Source organism: Scophthalmus maximus, chromosome 11 (genome assembly GCF_022379125.1).
Source record: "Scophthalmus maximus strain ysfricsl-2021 chromosome 11, ASM2237912v1, whole genome shotgun sequence".
Taxonomy (NCBI): domain Eukaryota; kingdom Metazoa; phylum Chordata; class Actinopteri; order Pleuronectiformes; family Scophthalmidae; genus Scophthalmus; species Scophthalmus maximus.
Genome location: NC_061525.1, coordinates 5,047,337 through 5,062,169, shown reverse-complemented (window position 1 = coordinate 5,062,169; position 14,833 = coordinate 5,047,337). Strand labels below are relative to the sequence as shown.

General features: G+C 42.6%; 1 protein-coding gene across 4 annotated transcripts in view; it reads left to right on the top strand.

Moving 5' to 3' along the window:
- The window catches only part of slc8a2b (solute carrier family 8 member 2b), a 132,078-nt gene that overhangs the window by 44,653 nt on the left and 72,592 nt on the right, over positions 1 to 14,833 (top strand). For 3 of the 4 annotated variants that reach the window (XM_047335709.1, XM_047335706.1, XM_035621759.2), the window contains one exon: positions 5,918 to 5,946. The exons of the other annotated variant lie outside the window; for it this stretch is intronic. The gene's annotated coding sequence lies outside the window, so the exon portion shown is untranslated. The remainder of the gene's footprint in view (positions 1 to 5,917; positions 5,947 to 14,833) is intronic. 4 annotated transcript variants of the gene reach the window in all.

Sequence of the window (14,833 nt, the reverse complement as noted above, 5' to 3'; positions counted from 1 at the left end):
GCCTAACCATGTGCCGGCATCACAGACTATATAAAATTGGACGTAGTCACCCGCTCTGGAAAGTGAAGCTGATGAGCAAGTGCCTGAAACCTGTATTCTCTCTCTCTATAGAAGTCTCCTTCAATCTCTAATTTCAAGTCTTCAATACAGCATGATGTTCATTTTGTATTTGCATTTTGGAGTAAAATAAACGATAAAGCACCGTTTGCATTGGGGACGTGGATGCAGAGTGTGACTGACAGCAAGCACCGTCCAATTGGTGCATGCTAAACTCCACACTCCAAAATGGCAGTCCACAGACCAATGAGTCAAGGTGGGTTGCCACTTGGCCACCCTATACTCCCTATATCCCGTCTCTCAGCAAATACTTCTGCCTATCTGCTTTTCTGTAACTGTGGACCTTGTACTGAAAATGAGAAATATTTCTCCAACTAGTACTTTGACCTCTAATGCATTGGAAGTGTTTCTCAATTATTCAACCACTGTGTGTATTTCCAGTTCTTTTCCATTCACCTCCCCGTGTTAAATGAGCTCTGCTCGAGCGAAAAGGTGCGGCCGGTTGATTGAGGCGATGCAGCTCGGCTGGCACTGACCCGTCAATACATGTATGTGTGGTTGATGGGGATCGTCTAAAGAGCTAACAAGGAAGTGTAACGGCCCACAAGCCTTCACTTGTTTAGACGAGATGATTTATTGAGCTGATATTACCCGGAATATTGTGGGTGAACTTTCTGCCCTCGGTCACATTTCTCATCCTTTCACCGCGGCTGGAATTGTCACATTTTGTGATGTTACTACATTTTACATTTTGGGGAAGACTACACTGTGCACAAACTGTGTCGAACAGCTGAGACAACAACAACAAAAAATAAAACGGTTGCAGACATGTCTATTGCAACCAGAGCCGGAGTCCGTCTATGTTGGAACGGCCCCATCTGACCGGTTCAGTGAGTGCTGCAGGCGCCTGCAGCACCTCTTTCCCCGTCACATTAAGAGCCGTGTTTGCGGTGGACGCCAGTGTCCATGCATTTTAGCCTCCTTGCTAGTGCGTCCGCGTCGTGGGGGGTTCAAGGCCGCTGCTGTAACACATGGGCGATGTTGGGTGAAAATGTTGTTTCCAGTCCGACCCTGGCGTGTGCCGATTTTGAGGCTGCCACCCTCCTTAGACCGAATACGTTCTGATCAATCAAACATTTAAATCACCCGATTGATGAGCCGTTTCCCTCTCGGGGAGGGAAACAGCAGATAGAGGAGGCAGAAGAAGAAGAATTCCATTTTTTTCTCCTTTTTTGCAACCTTTCAAAAGTTTACTTCAAATTTGCTTGACAGTTATAAGGAAAACAGGTCTATAGACACAAATGCACATAGACACACAGCACATCCTGTCACAGTGCAGCTTATTAGAAAACAAACCAAAACCTTCCCCCTTGAGGCAAAAAAAGAGAAGATCCTGCACACACACTAAGCAATGATAAATCACGGTCTAGCCACATTTCCAGCATGTCAGTGAAGGAGCCTTGACACCAAACCTGTCAAGTCGTCTCAAATGAAATCTGATGTGTTTGATATATTTCATATTAGATGTGGACTAAACAACGAAGCCAACTCCACATAGAAAGGTCCAGTTCATATCTAGAGTGATATATGTAAACAAACTTTGGTGTGAATTGTTTGTCATTTGGAAGCAAAGTAAACCTCAAGGAAAAAGATGAGCAGAACAAAATTTACAGTCTCTTCCATTCTAACATCAAGCATTTGCTGAGAAACGTGAGATTTTATAGTTTTTTTTAGTTTTTTTATTCATATCTTTGGGCGACAACAGGTCTGCTGGTAAATGACAGCAGATGGGCAAAGGAGAAAATCATTGTGAGTTAAATGTGCAGCCTGTGGACCCAAATCTTATATTAGTGAGGTGTCAGCCAGCCCACTTTATTGAGTTTCATTTTGTGTATTCTGTGGGTGTGTGTGTGTGTGTACGTGTGTGCAAAGATGCTGGAAGCTTAGTAAATAGACAAGGAACTCGCTCTCTCTCTCCCTTCTGGTAGACCACATTTTTTATGATCTCTCATCTTCTGCCACACACACACACACACACACACACACACACACACACACACACACACACTTGCATGTTGCCAATCTCAAATGCTAGAAGTGTTTTTACCTCAAAGTCCCAGAGATCTAAATGTCTAATGTTGTCTCTTTGAATCAGAGACAAAGTCCATGTTTAAAGGAGATTGTAGAAGATAGACGGAATGACAGAACATAGGCCTTCATGTTTCCTGTGTTTCCTGTGCAAAGGCGATCATTTCTTTAATTCATGATCATTCTACAACCTGTTGTTTAAGCCTGACAATGATGGTCCTCTAACGCGTAGGGAAGTACTCATTTGAATACAAACCACGACCTTCTTAACCCTAAGTGGTGGTTGTGACTAAACTTGATCAAAATGTGCCCGATCCACAAGCTTGACAGTGATGTTGACCACGGTCTTGAGTTCCCTGCGCTGACATGCTCTTCTCAGCTGGCAGGGGCAGAAATAAACGGCCTATACGGTTGTTCAGGCCTGGGCGCTCGTTGGACCTTGAGCCTGGTCATTAACCTGATAACTTTCCCTGGAAAATATAGTCATTTTTGCTTTTCTTGGTTACACAAACGCCCTAAGGCATTTTTTGAAATGTTAAGGGTTTTTTCTCTTGACTCTGCTAAATCAATCAACCCTGGGTAAGTGATGCCTCAAAGGCCTGAATTATTATCACCTCTGTGACATCTTAATTGCTTGTGTGCTTTGGTGCCCCTCTCAACCAGAAAAAGAGGTCAATGCTCTTTGTTATAGTTGTAACAAAGTTATATAGCTATATTTAAGGCTTTTTAAACATATTTTCCCTCCTGAGTGCCTCATGTTACCTTACTCAACTAGTTTTACAGCCGGGCAGCAATCGAAGCAATTCATTTTTTGTCATTTACATCATGGAGTAGACTGGATTATTAGAGTCACACTTTGATCACTGCCCTGCATATCTATCTCTACAGTATGATGCACTGAGGGTCAAGGTATGCTTGACCACACAGCAGCACGTGAGTGACTTGTTTCTGCTCCTCTTGTCGCCTTATTGTGACCTACCAGCTCGTCTGTCCAGTACAGATGTCATCAGACCTCATGTGACAAAGAATATACCGACGCAGTTAAACTGATATTAAAAACACAGGATCCTCTGGCGGCCGAAGACGTTAAACTCTAAATTGCGACCAATGTGTGAATGCTATTTATGAGTCGAGAAGTGGTGTGTACTGTACATACAGTAGGAGCACTGTATGAATGAAAGGGTGAATAAAACACAGTCCATGTTTTAGTGGATCTGTCTGTATTCACTTTAATTCAACAGATTAAACTCTGATCCTTTTTTTACTGGACTCTTCAAGGTCAGAGGCTTCTCTGAGTCTGGCAGTAGCTCTGAGTTCTGGCAAACTGCCAAGAGCTACACACCATTGGCTCACAGTATCTTATTAAATTGATTTTTACTTGTTTCGGAAGCTCTATATGGTTTGGATCAGTTACTCTGTCGTTTCATTATATGCACAACACAATGGGGAGCACTGGTTTATTTTTAAATGATGCTGCAAAACGAGATAAGATACATGATAAGCTACCAAACACTGTAAGACGAACACAGGCTCTTTGAAAAGCTATTTATTTAATTTGCTTTTAATTGATGTCAGGCTCATATTTTATTATACTTACTGTTTTCTGCTTTTTTCATTTTTATATTTTATCATCTAAGCTAATATCTTTTTTTTGTTTATTAAATTCTGTCCTTTTCATTTTACATCTACATCTCTTGTTTAAAAAGTGCTCTATATAAGTAAAGTGTGTTATTATTATTATTATTATTATTATTATTTTTGTTGTCATTATATTCATCAGCAAAGAGCAGCTTACGAGTCAGCTTTTCATTTTGTGGTGGCACTGGCTGTTAAAATGACAAATGCTGTGAGTGGCAGATCTTATAGCAACTGTCACTAACTGTTGTTAATACATGAGTAATTTGAGTAAGCAACTTTATGTAGCAGTATGAAAATATAAAATTGTAAATGTTGTCTTTTGAATCTTGAAGCCTTTTTGTGGGTCAGAAAAATTCAGCAGTGTGAGACATTCTAAGTTTGGGCGTCACACTCGTCCTTAAACTTTTATTCTGATCATGTCAAAATCTAACCTTATGAACTTAGATTTTTTAAACCCGGACCTCGATTAGTTTTGCTTGATTAAGCAGCGCACAGATGTTATTTGTGCCAGATGCATATTTAATCAACCTGCAGATTCCTCTTCCAACTTGAAAACAAACTTGACCGGGGCAACTCCACTTGTAACGATGATATAAGTGCCGTCTTCTTTCTTTTGTGCATCAATCAATTATCCAATCTATATATACATCCATAATCTATATCCCGGTTCCCCGAGGAGAGGAGACCTCATCACTTTCTCAGGCACTTCTCAGTAGAAAGACAGACAGCCAGACAGACTCCCATGCTTACTAAGGCTGGAGCCTTAATATTTAATTTACCCTTCTCTTTTACACTGAACTTAATTCACAGAGATGTTTAGGCAGAAGTAAGAAACATTCAACTGTGGCTGTTTCAACAACCTGAGCACAACTGAAGCTTTAAAGGATTTTAGAGAATTAGACGTTTACTGATAAAAAGCTCTCAGCCATTGAATTTTCACTGTCAAACCGAAGGTGTGCTGTAGTAATTGGTACCAAAACACAAACGCACATTGGAACAGACACACACACACACACACACACACACACACACACACACACACACACACACACACACACACACACTCAACACTCCAACAAAAAGTGAATACCTCTGGATTGTCCTCTGCAGAATCACTGGCCACAGATTGTCCTCGTCATTTCCTGCCAATCAGTCAAAGCAGACAGGCTCTTGATTGATCTGAGGTGGTTTTGGTTTGGTTTGTCTGTTTCAGGACATTAAAAGGCTGAAGAAATATTGATTCGGTGTTGAAAGGACGCTGCATTGTGGCAGATTGATCTCTGAGGAAATACGTGTGTGTGTGTGTGTGTGTGTGTGTGTGTGTGTGTGTGTGTGTGTGTGTGTGTGTGTGTGTGTGTGTGTGTGTGTGTGTGTGTGTGTGTGTGTGTGTGTGTGTGTGTGTGTGTGTGTGTGTGTGTGTGTGTGTGTGTGTGTGTGTTGTTCCAATATGGATAACGGTAGACAGTGCTTACTGTAATTGGATATTTTTCCACCTTCAACCTCCCCAAGTTCTCCCACGGTACATCACTCCTCCACACCCTGCCCTGGCTTCCGGTGGTGGCTCAAATCCGATCCAAGGCACTGGTACTCTCCCACCGTTCTGCGAATGGTTCAAGACCCTCCTACATCCAGAAAATGGTCAAACCTCACACCCCAGCCCTACTCCCTCACTGTGAGGGGCGGGCAGCCAGCGCTCATCTGAATCCCGTCCCTTCTCTGTCCTGGTTCCTCAATGGTGGAACGAGCTCCCCATTGACATTCAGGACAGCAGAATCCATTCAATGCTTTCATCGCATACTGAGAACTCCCCTGTTCAGACTGCACCCTTGCGTTTTTTGCCTATTTGATGAATGTTTATGTTTATGTTAATTCTTGCACTTTTGAGTAATATCTTCACGGTTGGTTGCACTTATTGTAAGTCGCTTTGGACAAGAGCGTCTGCTAAATGACTGTAATGTAATGTTGTATTTTAGAGGTTACTCATTTTAAGTTTAGCAGGCAGATTTGTTGAAAGCTTAAAATTGAATGGCTAAAATAAAACATCAATTTGTGAACTAGATTTTTAGTTTGTCCAATGTTCTGTTGTTCTCTGTGTTCAGGGTTTCCAATAACTAAATCTCATTTACTGTTTCAGGTTCACACAACCCCGCGAGTTTGGCTCGGGTAAGTACACATGCCTTTGTGCTTTGTGCAGGGATACTTGTAATGAGCAGTTGGTTTATGCATGAACAAATGTTTCACAGTGAGAGATCCAGTTTCTCTCTCACACGCACACACTCACACACACACACACACACACACACACACACACATACACATTGTCTGAGTGAGTGAGTGAGTTGGAAAGAGGCTGATTTGCTACTGAAGCCAGCTCACTCTCTCCTCTGCTGTCCCTCCTTCTCTCTGAATACTAAACACCCCGCTGCTGTTATCCATGGCTGTGTGTGTGTGTGTGTGTGTGTGTGTGTGTGTGTGTGTGTGTGTGTGTGTGTGTGTGTGTGTGTGTGTGTGTGTGTGTGTGTGTGTGTGTGTGTGTGTGTGTGTGTGTGTGTGTGTGTGTGTGTGTGTGTGTGTGTGTGTGTGTGTGTGTGTGTGTGTGTGTGTGTGTGTCAGAGAGAGACAGAGAGAGAGAGAAATGTGTGTTTAGTAGTCATGGTAAATTAAACACATAAAATGGATGCAAGTCCCATAAAATTAGAAATTTCTGTTTGCCCCTGATCTCTTGCTCCTTTACATTGTAGTTTATGTCACATTTGTCAAAAATGACATTTCGCGGTGACCCCTGCTGTTGTCTGGTCTTGTGGGGATTCTTCTTTTTACATAAAGTCTCAACCCAAAACAACGATTTAAGGACAAGCCATTATAAAAGTATAGATCAGTGCATGTATTTATATGATCACCACAAACGTCAGATGATAATAATGTTAAGTAATTGAGCGCTAAGTTCTTGGTTGTGTTACAGTAAATAAGATTTTCGTCTCTCAGCTTCCATACCTGACTCAGGGACATAGATATTGCACGGTAGACAGACCATTGGGTTCCCTAAACACTGTTTTTTAAAATGTCCTTTTTTTTTTTAGTTGTTGTTTTATTTTTGGTCTTTCTGGTGGAGTTAAGTGATGAGGAGTAACGACACAAAATTGCCTTGCCTAAGGTGCAAGAAGGAGAATCTGTCTTTAATGATAGGCCAGTGTTTCTTTTCTACCTCAGGCATGAATATAAACCATTGTGATGTTTTTACATTTTATTTCTAGTATTTTTCATCCAGATATCTGAATGTGCACAGTGCAAAAACAGCGGAGAGGAAACAACACCTTCAGACACGAACAGCATTCATGCAGATGCTTGTGTTTCCCTCACCGCCCAGCATTCCTCCTCACACTCAGACTCACACATCCTCCGGTGACAACTCGAGTGTTGTTTGCCAGAGGTCGTCATATTGGTCCTTTTCTTCCAGTCCTTCAATTTTACGGGATGCAAATCCCTGAGGCCCACATTATCTCCAGAGAACAAAACCATATCGCTTTTTCATTGCTGCCTCTCAAACTGAATGTTTTTGTCCAACGATCCAATGCATTGTGTTCACTGAACAACACACGCTGATGCACACCGGTACCGTTAGGTTACTGCATGAGAATGATTGATGAATAATCGCTATTTACTCCATTAGAAAGTTCTAACATCCCTCCTATGTGTGAAGAAAGACGTAGAATCAATAAGTCGGACTTGGATTTCTGACACGTGACTCCGTGCTCACAGTGGGAATGTTTCCCTGTATTTTGAGAGTAGAAGGTTGCAGGGGGAGGGAATTCAAAATGCCTCAGAGACATTATCCAACAAAGGCATGTTGCTGGTGTAAGCTCAACACCCACATTCCCAACACACATCAAACCACACAAAATACAACATACACTGTCAGGAGTGGAACTTTGAACATAACCTCATTTGTTGTAAATTGACATTATAATTAAGATTACCATACTGAAATATCGATGTATCAGAACATACCAACCATGACCAAAACAACCCAATCAAAGCAATGAAATATAACACATTTGGGTAAAATAAACCTTTTTATGAAGTGAGCAGATTTGAATAATATTCAAAGTTTCTGTTGAAACTGTATAATGACTTTTGGATGCTCCATTGTCTCGTCGGAGAATGTTTGAACAGATTAATCAACTCTCGCCGTTTCAGCGACTTCCTCCTTTTTTTTCCGAGCCGGTGAATGAGGCCGACATCAGCGTGTGTGTGTAGTCGGTGCCATGTTGAGTGGAGCCGCACAGGGAGTGACATGAATCGTCTCGTTTCTATAAAAGGTTATCGTTCTGTGTGCGGCGCCCGCTGTGTGTCGTCTCTAATGGCTTCTGCCTGGATACAGTGGAGGCTGGTGGGGGGAGGAGGCTGTGGGCGGGCAGTAATTGGCTGTCTGAGAGGCGACCAAAGGGGAGTTAGTAAGTGTGTATGTGTGTGTGTGTGTGTTAGGCCTGGGCAATATGGTAAAAATCTTATCACGATCATTCTTTTCATATTGATCGATATCGATATACATCCCGATATAAGTCAAATCACTATTTCTGTCAAGCTTAATAAGGGTTGTGAGATGTGTAGATATCGTAATATTTAAACAAAATTTTGTGCTGTAGAACATTATACAACTGCTGCTGTGCCAAAATAGCTCCACACTGCCGAATTCCTCGGACCCTTCTTTTAAACAGTGTCCTCATCTTTTGAGCCTCGGCCCGTGTCTGTTGGGACCACATCTACTTCGGTAACACTGTCGCTCGGGTCAACATTTCCCATCTTCATTGCCCAAACATTAACACGTGCCATCTCCTGCGATCTGCTGTGGGCGTCAACCTAACATGACATCGCTGTAACTCTATTCCAGCCACATGATTGGTTCAGCACGGCGCTATTGTCATTTTCATTGGCTGTTCGTGTTGTCTGTCAAAACATGAACGGAATTAGTTCTATCGAAGTTCTATCGACGTATCGTGTGTGTGTGTGTGTGTGTGTCATCTTGAATGATAATGATTTATATTATGGGGACTTCTTGTCCCCTTAATGAAGACAAGAGTAATGACTGGATACAGGTGCCTAACCCTAACCTAAACCCAATGCTCACCCTAAAACCACGTCTTAACCCTCAAACAGCCCTTTGAACGAGCGAGGCCTGTACAAGTACACACACATACACCCACACACACTTTTTATACATTTAATGCTGCGTCCTCCTTCCCTTCTTTGGTCTCTTTCTTTCCCTTTCACCTATTTTCCCCCATTGGAAACTTTTCTTCTGGAGCTTTTTTCCAACACTCCAGACATTTCTGTTACCATTTCACACCGGAGGCCTTTCTTTCTCCACTTGTTGGCTTCCTGGTCACGGAATCCCTCGACAAAAAAGTGTCCCCCAGAGTGTGACCACATTTTGTCGACGGGCTGCTCGCTGCAGGGTGGTTGGAGGTTTCAGTAACGAGCGCTGCTGTCTTGAACAAAAGCTCCGCTCGAATCTTTATCGAAGGGCCCCCTCTGTCATCTTGCGGCTGGCAGATTGAAGAATGTCAGCAGCGGATAGAGGATATAGAAAACTGTCTCTCCAGTAACCACAAGCTACAAAGCAATATTGCGGCGTCTTTGTCACATGGGAGCTCAGCGAGCGCAAGAACAAACTCTGCCCAACTTGCTTATGGAACTTTGACGTCCACTGGTGTGTTTAGATTTTCAACATTGAGTCAAGAAGCTGACGAATTAACTGATGATATGGATTTACCATAGACTGTATATGAAAATGGGCTTAGACCTAATTCGGTGTAGAGAGGCTCCTGTACGGAGGAGGACTGGTCATGACTTCCTGTTTGTCGCTCTCCTTCTGCATGTTCTGTGTGTTCTCCGTCTCTTCCTCTGTTCCTTCCTTCCACTCCTTTGTAAATTGCCTCCTCTCACTCCGCTGTATATCTCTGCTCTTCTAGCTGGTGAATGTTGAGCCTTACTCTGTCCTCCTCCCCTGGCTTCTTTCCCTCTGCATGCCATCCATCTCTCTTTCAGATCTCTCTCTCTTTCTTTCTTTCTTGTTTTTCCCCACAGTGGCGTTGTCCAGCTCTCCCACTCTTTCTCACTTTTCCCTCAGTCTCTTTCTTTCTCATCCCTTCTTCCTCTCACTCTCCTGCTTCTCTTTCTCTAATCTCTTCTTCCTTCTTCTTCTTCTTCCCATAGTCTCTCAACTGTCTTTATCTCCTTGTATTTACTTTTCTTTTCTTCACCGGTTCCCCTTTCCCTTCCATCATTCTTTGGATTGTTTTGCTGTTTTCTGAACCCCCCCCCCCCTCCTCCTCCTCCTCTTTGTCTCTCTGTCTCTCCCCCTGCAGCTCTTTTCTTTCACCTTTCACTCCCTTTCTCCTCTTTAAGTTTTCAAATCCCTCCACACTACAGATTCCTCTCTGCAGTGCAGACACCGCAAATCTCTTTTCCTCATCCTCCGTCCATCCCTCCGTCACCTGGCTGTGTTGCACAGTAATAATGATGCGGGTGGTGATGGATCAATAATAATTATAAAGAGGAATAAACTGCAGCGCTTATCAAATGTAATTAAAATAAGGTAAACCACTTATACACACACACACAAGCGCACACACATTTATCGAAAGCGACTGAGGCAGAAGAGACAGAAGTTGAGAGGGAGAGGAAGTTGTCTCAATCCATTTCTCTTTGAATGATTTAACAGTTAACATTCAGGTGTAGCACCCTCTTTATTATCTTCATCATCTTCTGCTGTGTGCAGCTCTTTAGTTAAATATGGTGACAAGAAAAAGCAAGTGGAGCCAACAGTAGTCAGTTGTTCGCACCAGGAGTTCAGATAATCTTCAGTGCACCAATCAGACCTCTGTAAATCAAGACAATTTAGTTCTGTGCTTTCTCTGACTAGAAGAGGACGCCCAGCTTGGATGACTCCAACACAGAATCTTCACTCAGAGTAACCCAGAGTAACAGCTAAAGGCACTACGGAATCACTGGGGCTGGTTAACATCCCTTTTCATGACCGTGTGCATGGAGCCTGGTGTCCATCGCAGGACACCACCGAGGAGGCAGCTACTGGGGGAATTGTTTGGGAAGAACTCAAAACATGAATAAGCAATGAACAGTTGTTTAAAGTTGAGAAAATACGTATTTTAATTCTGTGTTGAGCGGCTGCTCCTGTAGACTGTAGATGTGGATTAATTTGAAGCGGCATATTGATATGAGCCAGTCCATGAGTAAAAAAGTTAACACTCTCCGTCTTTCACTCTCCTTCTGCGTGTTCTAATTCTCTTCTTTAGTTCCTGCCTTCCCCTCCTGTGTAAATTCCTCTCACTCCGCTGTGTTTCTCCTCTAGCTGGTAGTGATTAATTTAGCGAGATGAAACACGAGTTTTAGGAAAGGGCATCGACATAAGAACATCACCTATCAGTGAAGTGCGGTGGAAGGAGAATCATGATTCAGGGCTTTTATACCTCTGGCGCCAGAGAGCTCGACATCATCAAGACTAAAATGAATTCCCACGTTTGTCAAAGTGTCATAATACATATACTAATAATGTCAGGGAGGCTGTAAACCAGATCAGTAGAAGTTGGGCGATGCGGCGGGACAATGACCCTGGACATTGAAGTAAATCTACCACAGAATGACTGAAAGAAACCAGATATACGATTTTGTCTGAACTGTATTCAGTGTGACAGTGTTATGATGTGCCAGCTGTAGTTCTGCACACAGGGGTGTAGCACCAATAACACACACAAAAAATAGCTCACTCATTTATGGATTTATTGACATCAAACCACCTCTCGTGCCTGAGACATCTTCTCACAGCTTTCACAGCTGTTAGTTTGTGAAAGAAGCCCTTAGCAAATCCCTTAGCATCCTTATCAGTGAGCATTTTGCTTAAATATGCATATTTCAGGGTTTGCGTTTTCATGTGTGAAATACTAAATGGCTGTCATTTTGTATAATGGCAGTGATTTGAAATTCCTATGTGTAATAACAAAAGAGTTATTGATTGAAATGAGCCGTCCCTGACAACGCCATAGTGACACGCGCACAGGGCACACATTCAACGCCTTGCGCTCTCCACTGCATCGTCATCTTTGGTGATTTTGATTTGATCAAATCTGTGGAACATCTTCCTGAATGAGCTCGCCAACATATCCCGAAACTGGGAGAGATCGAAGTTTAGACGCGGAGCTAATGAAAATAACAGCTGACGAATGTCAAATATGAAAATGACTTCGGCCCTGGATTTACCAGTTTCAACTTGCTGAAAGCCCGTTCACCCCCAGAAACAAACAAAAGAAACTTTTGATCCCAGGATTTCCAGGGCCCCCCACCCTTGGGCCCTGGGTAGCCTGTCCCCCTTTCCCCCCCGGTGCGACGCCCGTGTCTGCACCTGGAAGAATTAAACGATTTCAAATTTTGAATTAATCCTGCTCCCTGCTCCTTTTGGGATTATTCCACCTTGAAGTTCAGTTGTGATGATGTGAGTGAGTGACAGGGTTGTTTCACAAGAAATTCAAGGGCAACAGGTCGAAATCTGAGGGCAGAAATTTGGCGAGTACAGAGGAGCAGCCTGAGCGCTGGGAGAAGGACTCCAGCAAGGATTGTTTCAGAGAGCGTGTACAGAGATAAACGGGGAAACACTACGAAATGTGAATGTTAATGACAGCCCATGCTTTTGAATAAAAATGGAAAAAACACTTCATGGTAACGGTGACATGGTTGCACCTCGAGCTGCCGCGGCATTTAATGAGGTTGGATACAGAGACGCACACAGGGATGTGTCAAATCTTAAAGATTAATGAGTTGCATCAAAAGGCACCGTGAATTAAAGCATTAATCAAAATACATCACTGTTCTCACACACACATTCATACAGGTAAATGTTAGTTTGATGACGCAGAGACGGATTATGACAAATTCTTATTCTTATACCATTAGAATACCCTGTCATGCCTGCTTAAATCTACATATAAGTGTGCACTGCTGGAGAAGAGAGCAGCGTATTCATGCCACCAGTCTGCAGTATAAGCAGTGATCCAGTGTTATATAAAAATGTAAATTATTTTCATAGAGAAGTGAAAAAGCCGCAGGCGGCAGCGTCACTCATTTAAGACATTAAAATAAAACAGGACAAGGTCATGTTTATTATCTGTGATATTTTACGCCCACAGAACTGTGATTATGAAGGAAATTGTTGATAATGTTTTAGTCTTCAGACCTTAATCTGGCAAATTCATCAAAATGATCTGGTAAAATATCTCTGCAAAGGGTCTGAGGAGTAATAAATAAACAATACTGTGCAGGAACTCTGAGCTTGTCATCCAAAAATATCATGAGACTTTTTACTGTGCGAGAAGGATTACCTGCAAAAAACAGAGGTGAAGAATATCTACATATTTTTATACTTACTGTACAGAGAGCTGCCAAGACTGCCGTGGCCGAAAGAAATCATGATAATGATTTTATCACGATTTCTGTAGAAAAATAAAACAAACATATTACACACAGCTATTATGTTATTACATATGAATATTACATATTATTGTTATTATATAGAATTTTAATTTATGTTATTGCTTCAGAAGGTTTGCATGCTCTAATGTTCAGCTCCTCTTTCCAGCCTCTGTCTGAAACACATGGTTTGAGCTCCTGTCTCTTTAAGGCCCCTTCCTCCCATTAAAGCCCAGCCTGCTCTGATTGGCCAGCTGGCCCACTCTGTTGTGGTTGCTCAACTGCATCTGGTGGATGTAGGAAGTGTCGGCGCAGGGCTGCGATCGAATGTCAAATTGGCTTATTGGTTTTGTAAATCTTGACGTGACCCGGAACTATTTGATCAGCAGCCATGATAAGAGCTGTTCGGATGCTCTAAATGCACAGGAAAGGAGCTTCAATGCTTCCTTTCCTATCTCCTTTAGCATAGGGTACACTGGAGCTTCCTTTGTGAGAGTAAGGAGATAAAGACGCCCCACAATTCATTGCAGCAGCGATATTAAACGTGACGTGCCGTGCACGACCGTAAACGATTCAATCCGAAATCGAAGAAAAAAAAGTAGAAGAGTATGAATATGAGCCAGAAGAGACGCAAGTCATGTCAGTTACTGTTGCAAATGAATAATTTACAACTGATGTCACACGGTGGTAAAACACACTGAAACATGCTGATGGAGCCGCTGCTTTTTTTGTAGTTCATCTTCGGAAGTTTGTGATTTCACCACGACAGACGCATCAATAACATCCGCCGTCGCGTGATCACGTAGTTTATTCAGAGTCGAGTCGGATTCCCTGAGCAGCGCTGTCGGCTCTTCCTAATAACTATCATTCCTCCTTTACACCTTTCCTTGACCTCATGACGTTTCCCACTGAGGTCAAGGAATAGAAGATAGGAATAGTAGATGGGAATGACAATTCAACCTCACTCCTGCTCTATCTTTACCTGGCTATGCAAACGATGACCCTGTGAGAATCTGGACGACTACTGAAGAGGCGTTTCCAGGCTTTTTTAAATTCGTAGAACTTTTAGATCCAAAAGAAAAACCCTACAGAGGTAAGGGAAAAACTGAAAAAGCTAAATATGTCTCCCTCAAAGACGTAGTTCAGAGATACAGTTTTGGGAAACAAATAAATGTCTCGGGCCAGACGTCGTATCAAACAGTAACATTAGGTTTTCTCACACTGAGAAGGACAAGGAAAGTAAAGTCATGTGAGGTTTCCAAACCTCAGGGGAGGCCCACCGTCTCAAACCCCTGTTACAGACAGTTTCTAAAGTCCATGGAAAGCTACCATTTCAACAAAAAGTGTAATATCTCTGAATAATGTACAGAGGATCTGTGAGTTTATTCCCCCAGTGCAGTAGGAAACTCGAGGTTGACAAAATCACTGCAACAAAAAATACCGGCTGCCTGCTCAACCTTTTTTTTTCTGGCTGTGGAGCTCGGAGACAAACATAAGATGGCAGATCACCGTTACCACTCAACCAACTCAACCATGTCCTCGTGCAACCTCTGGGGAAATTAGTGAAAGA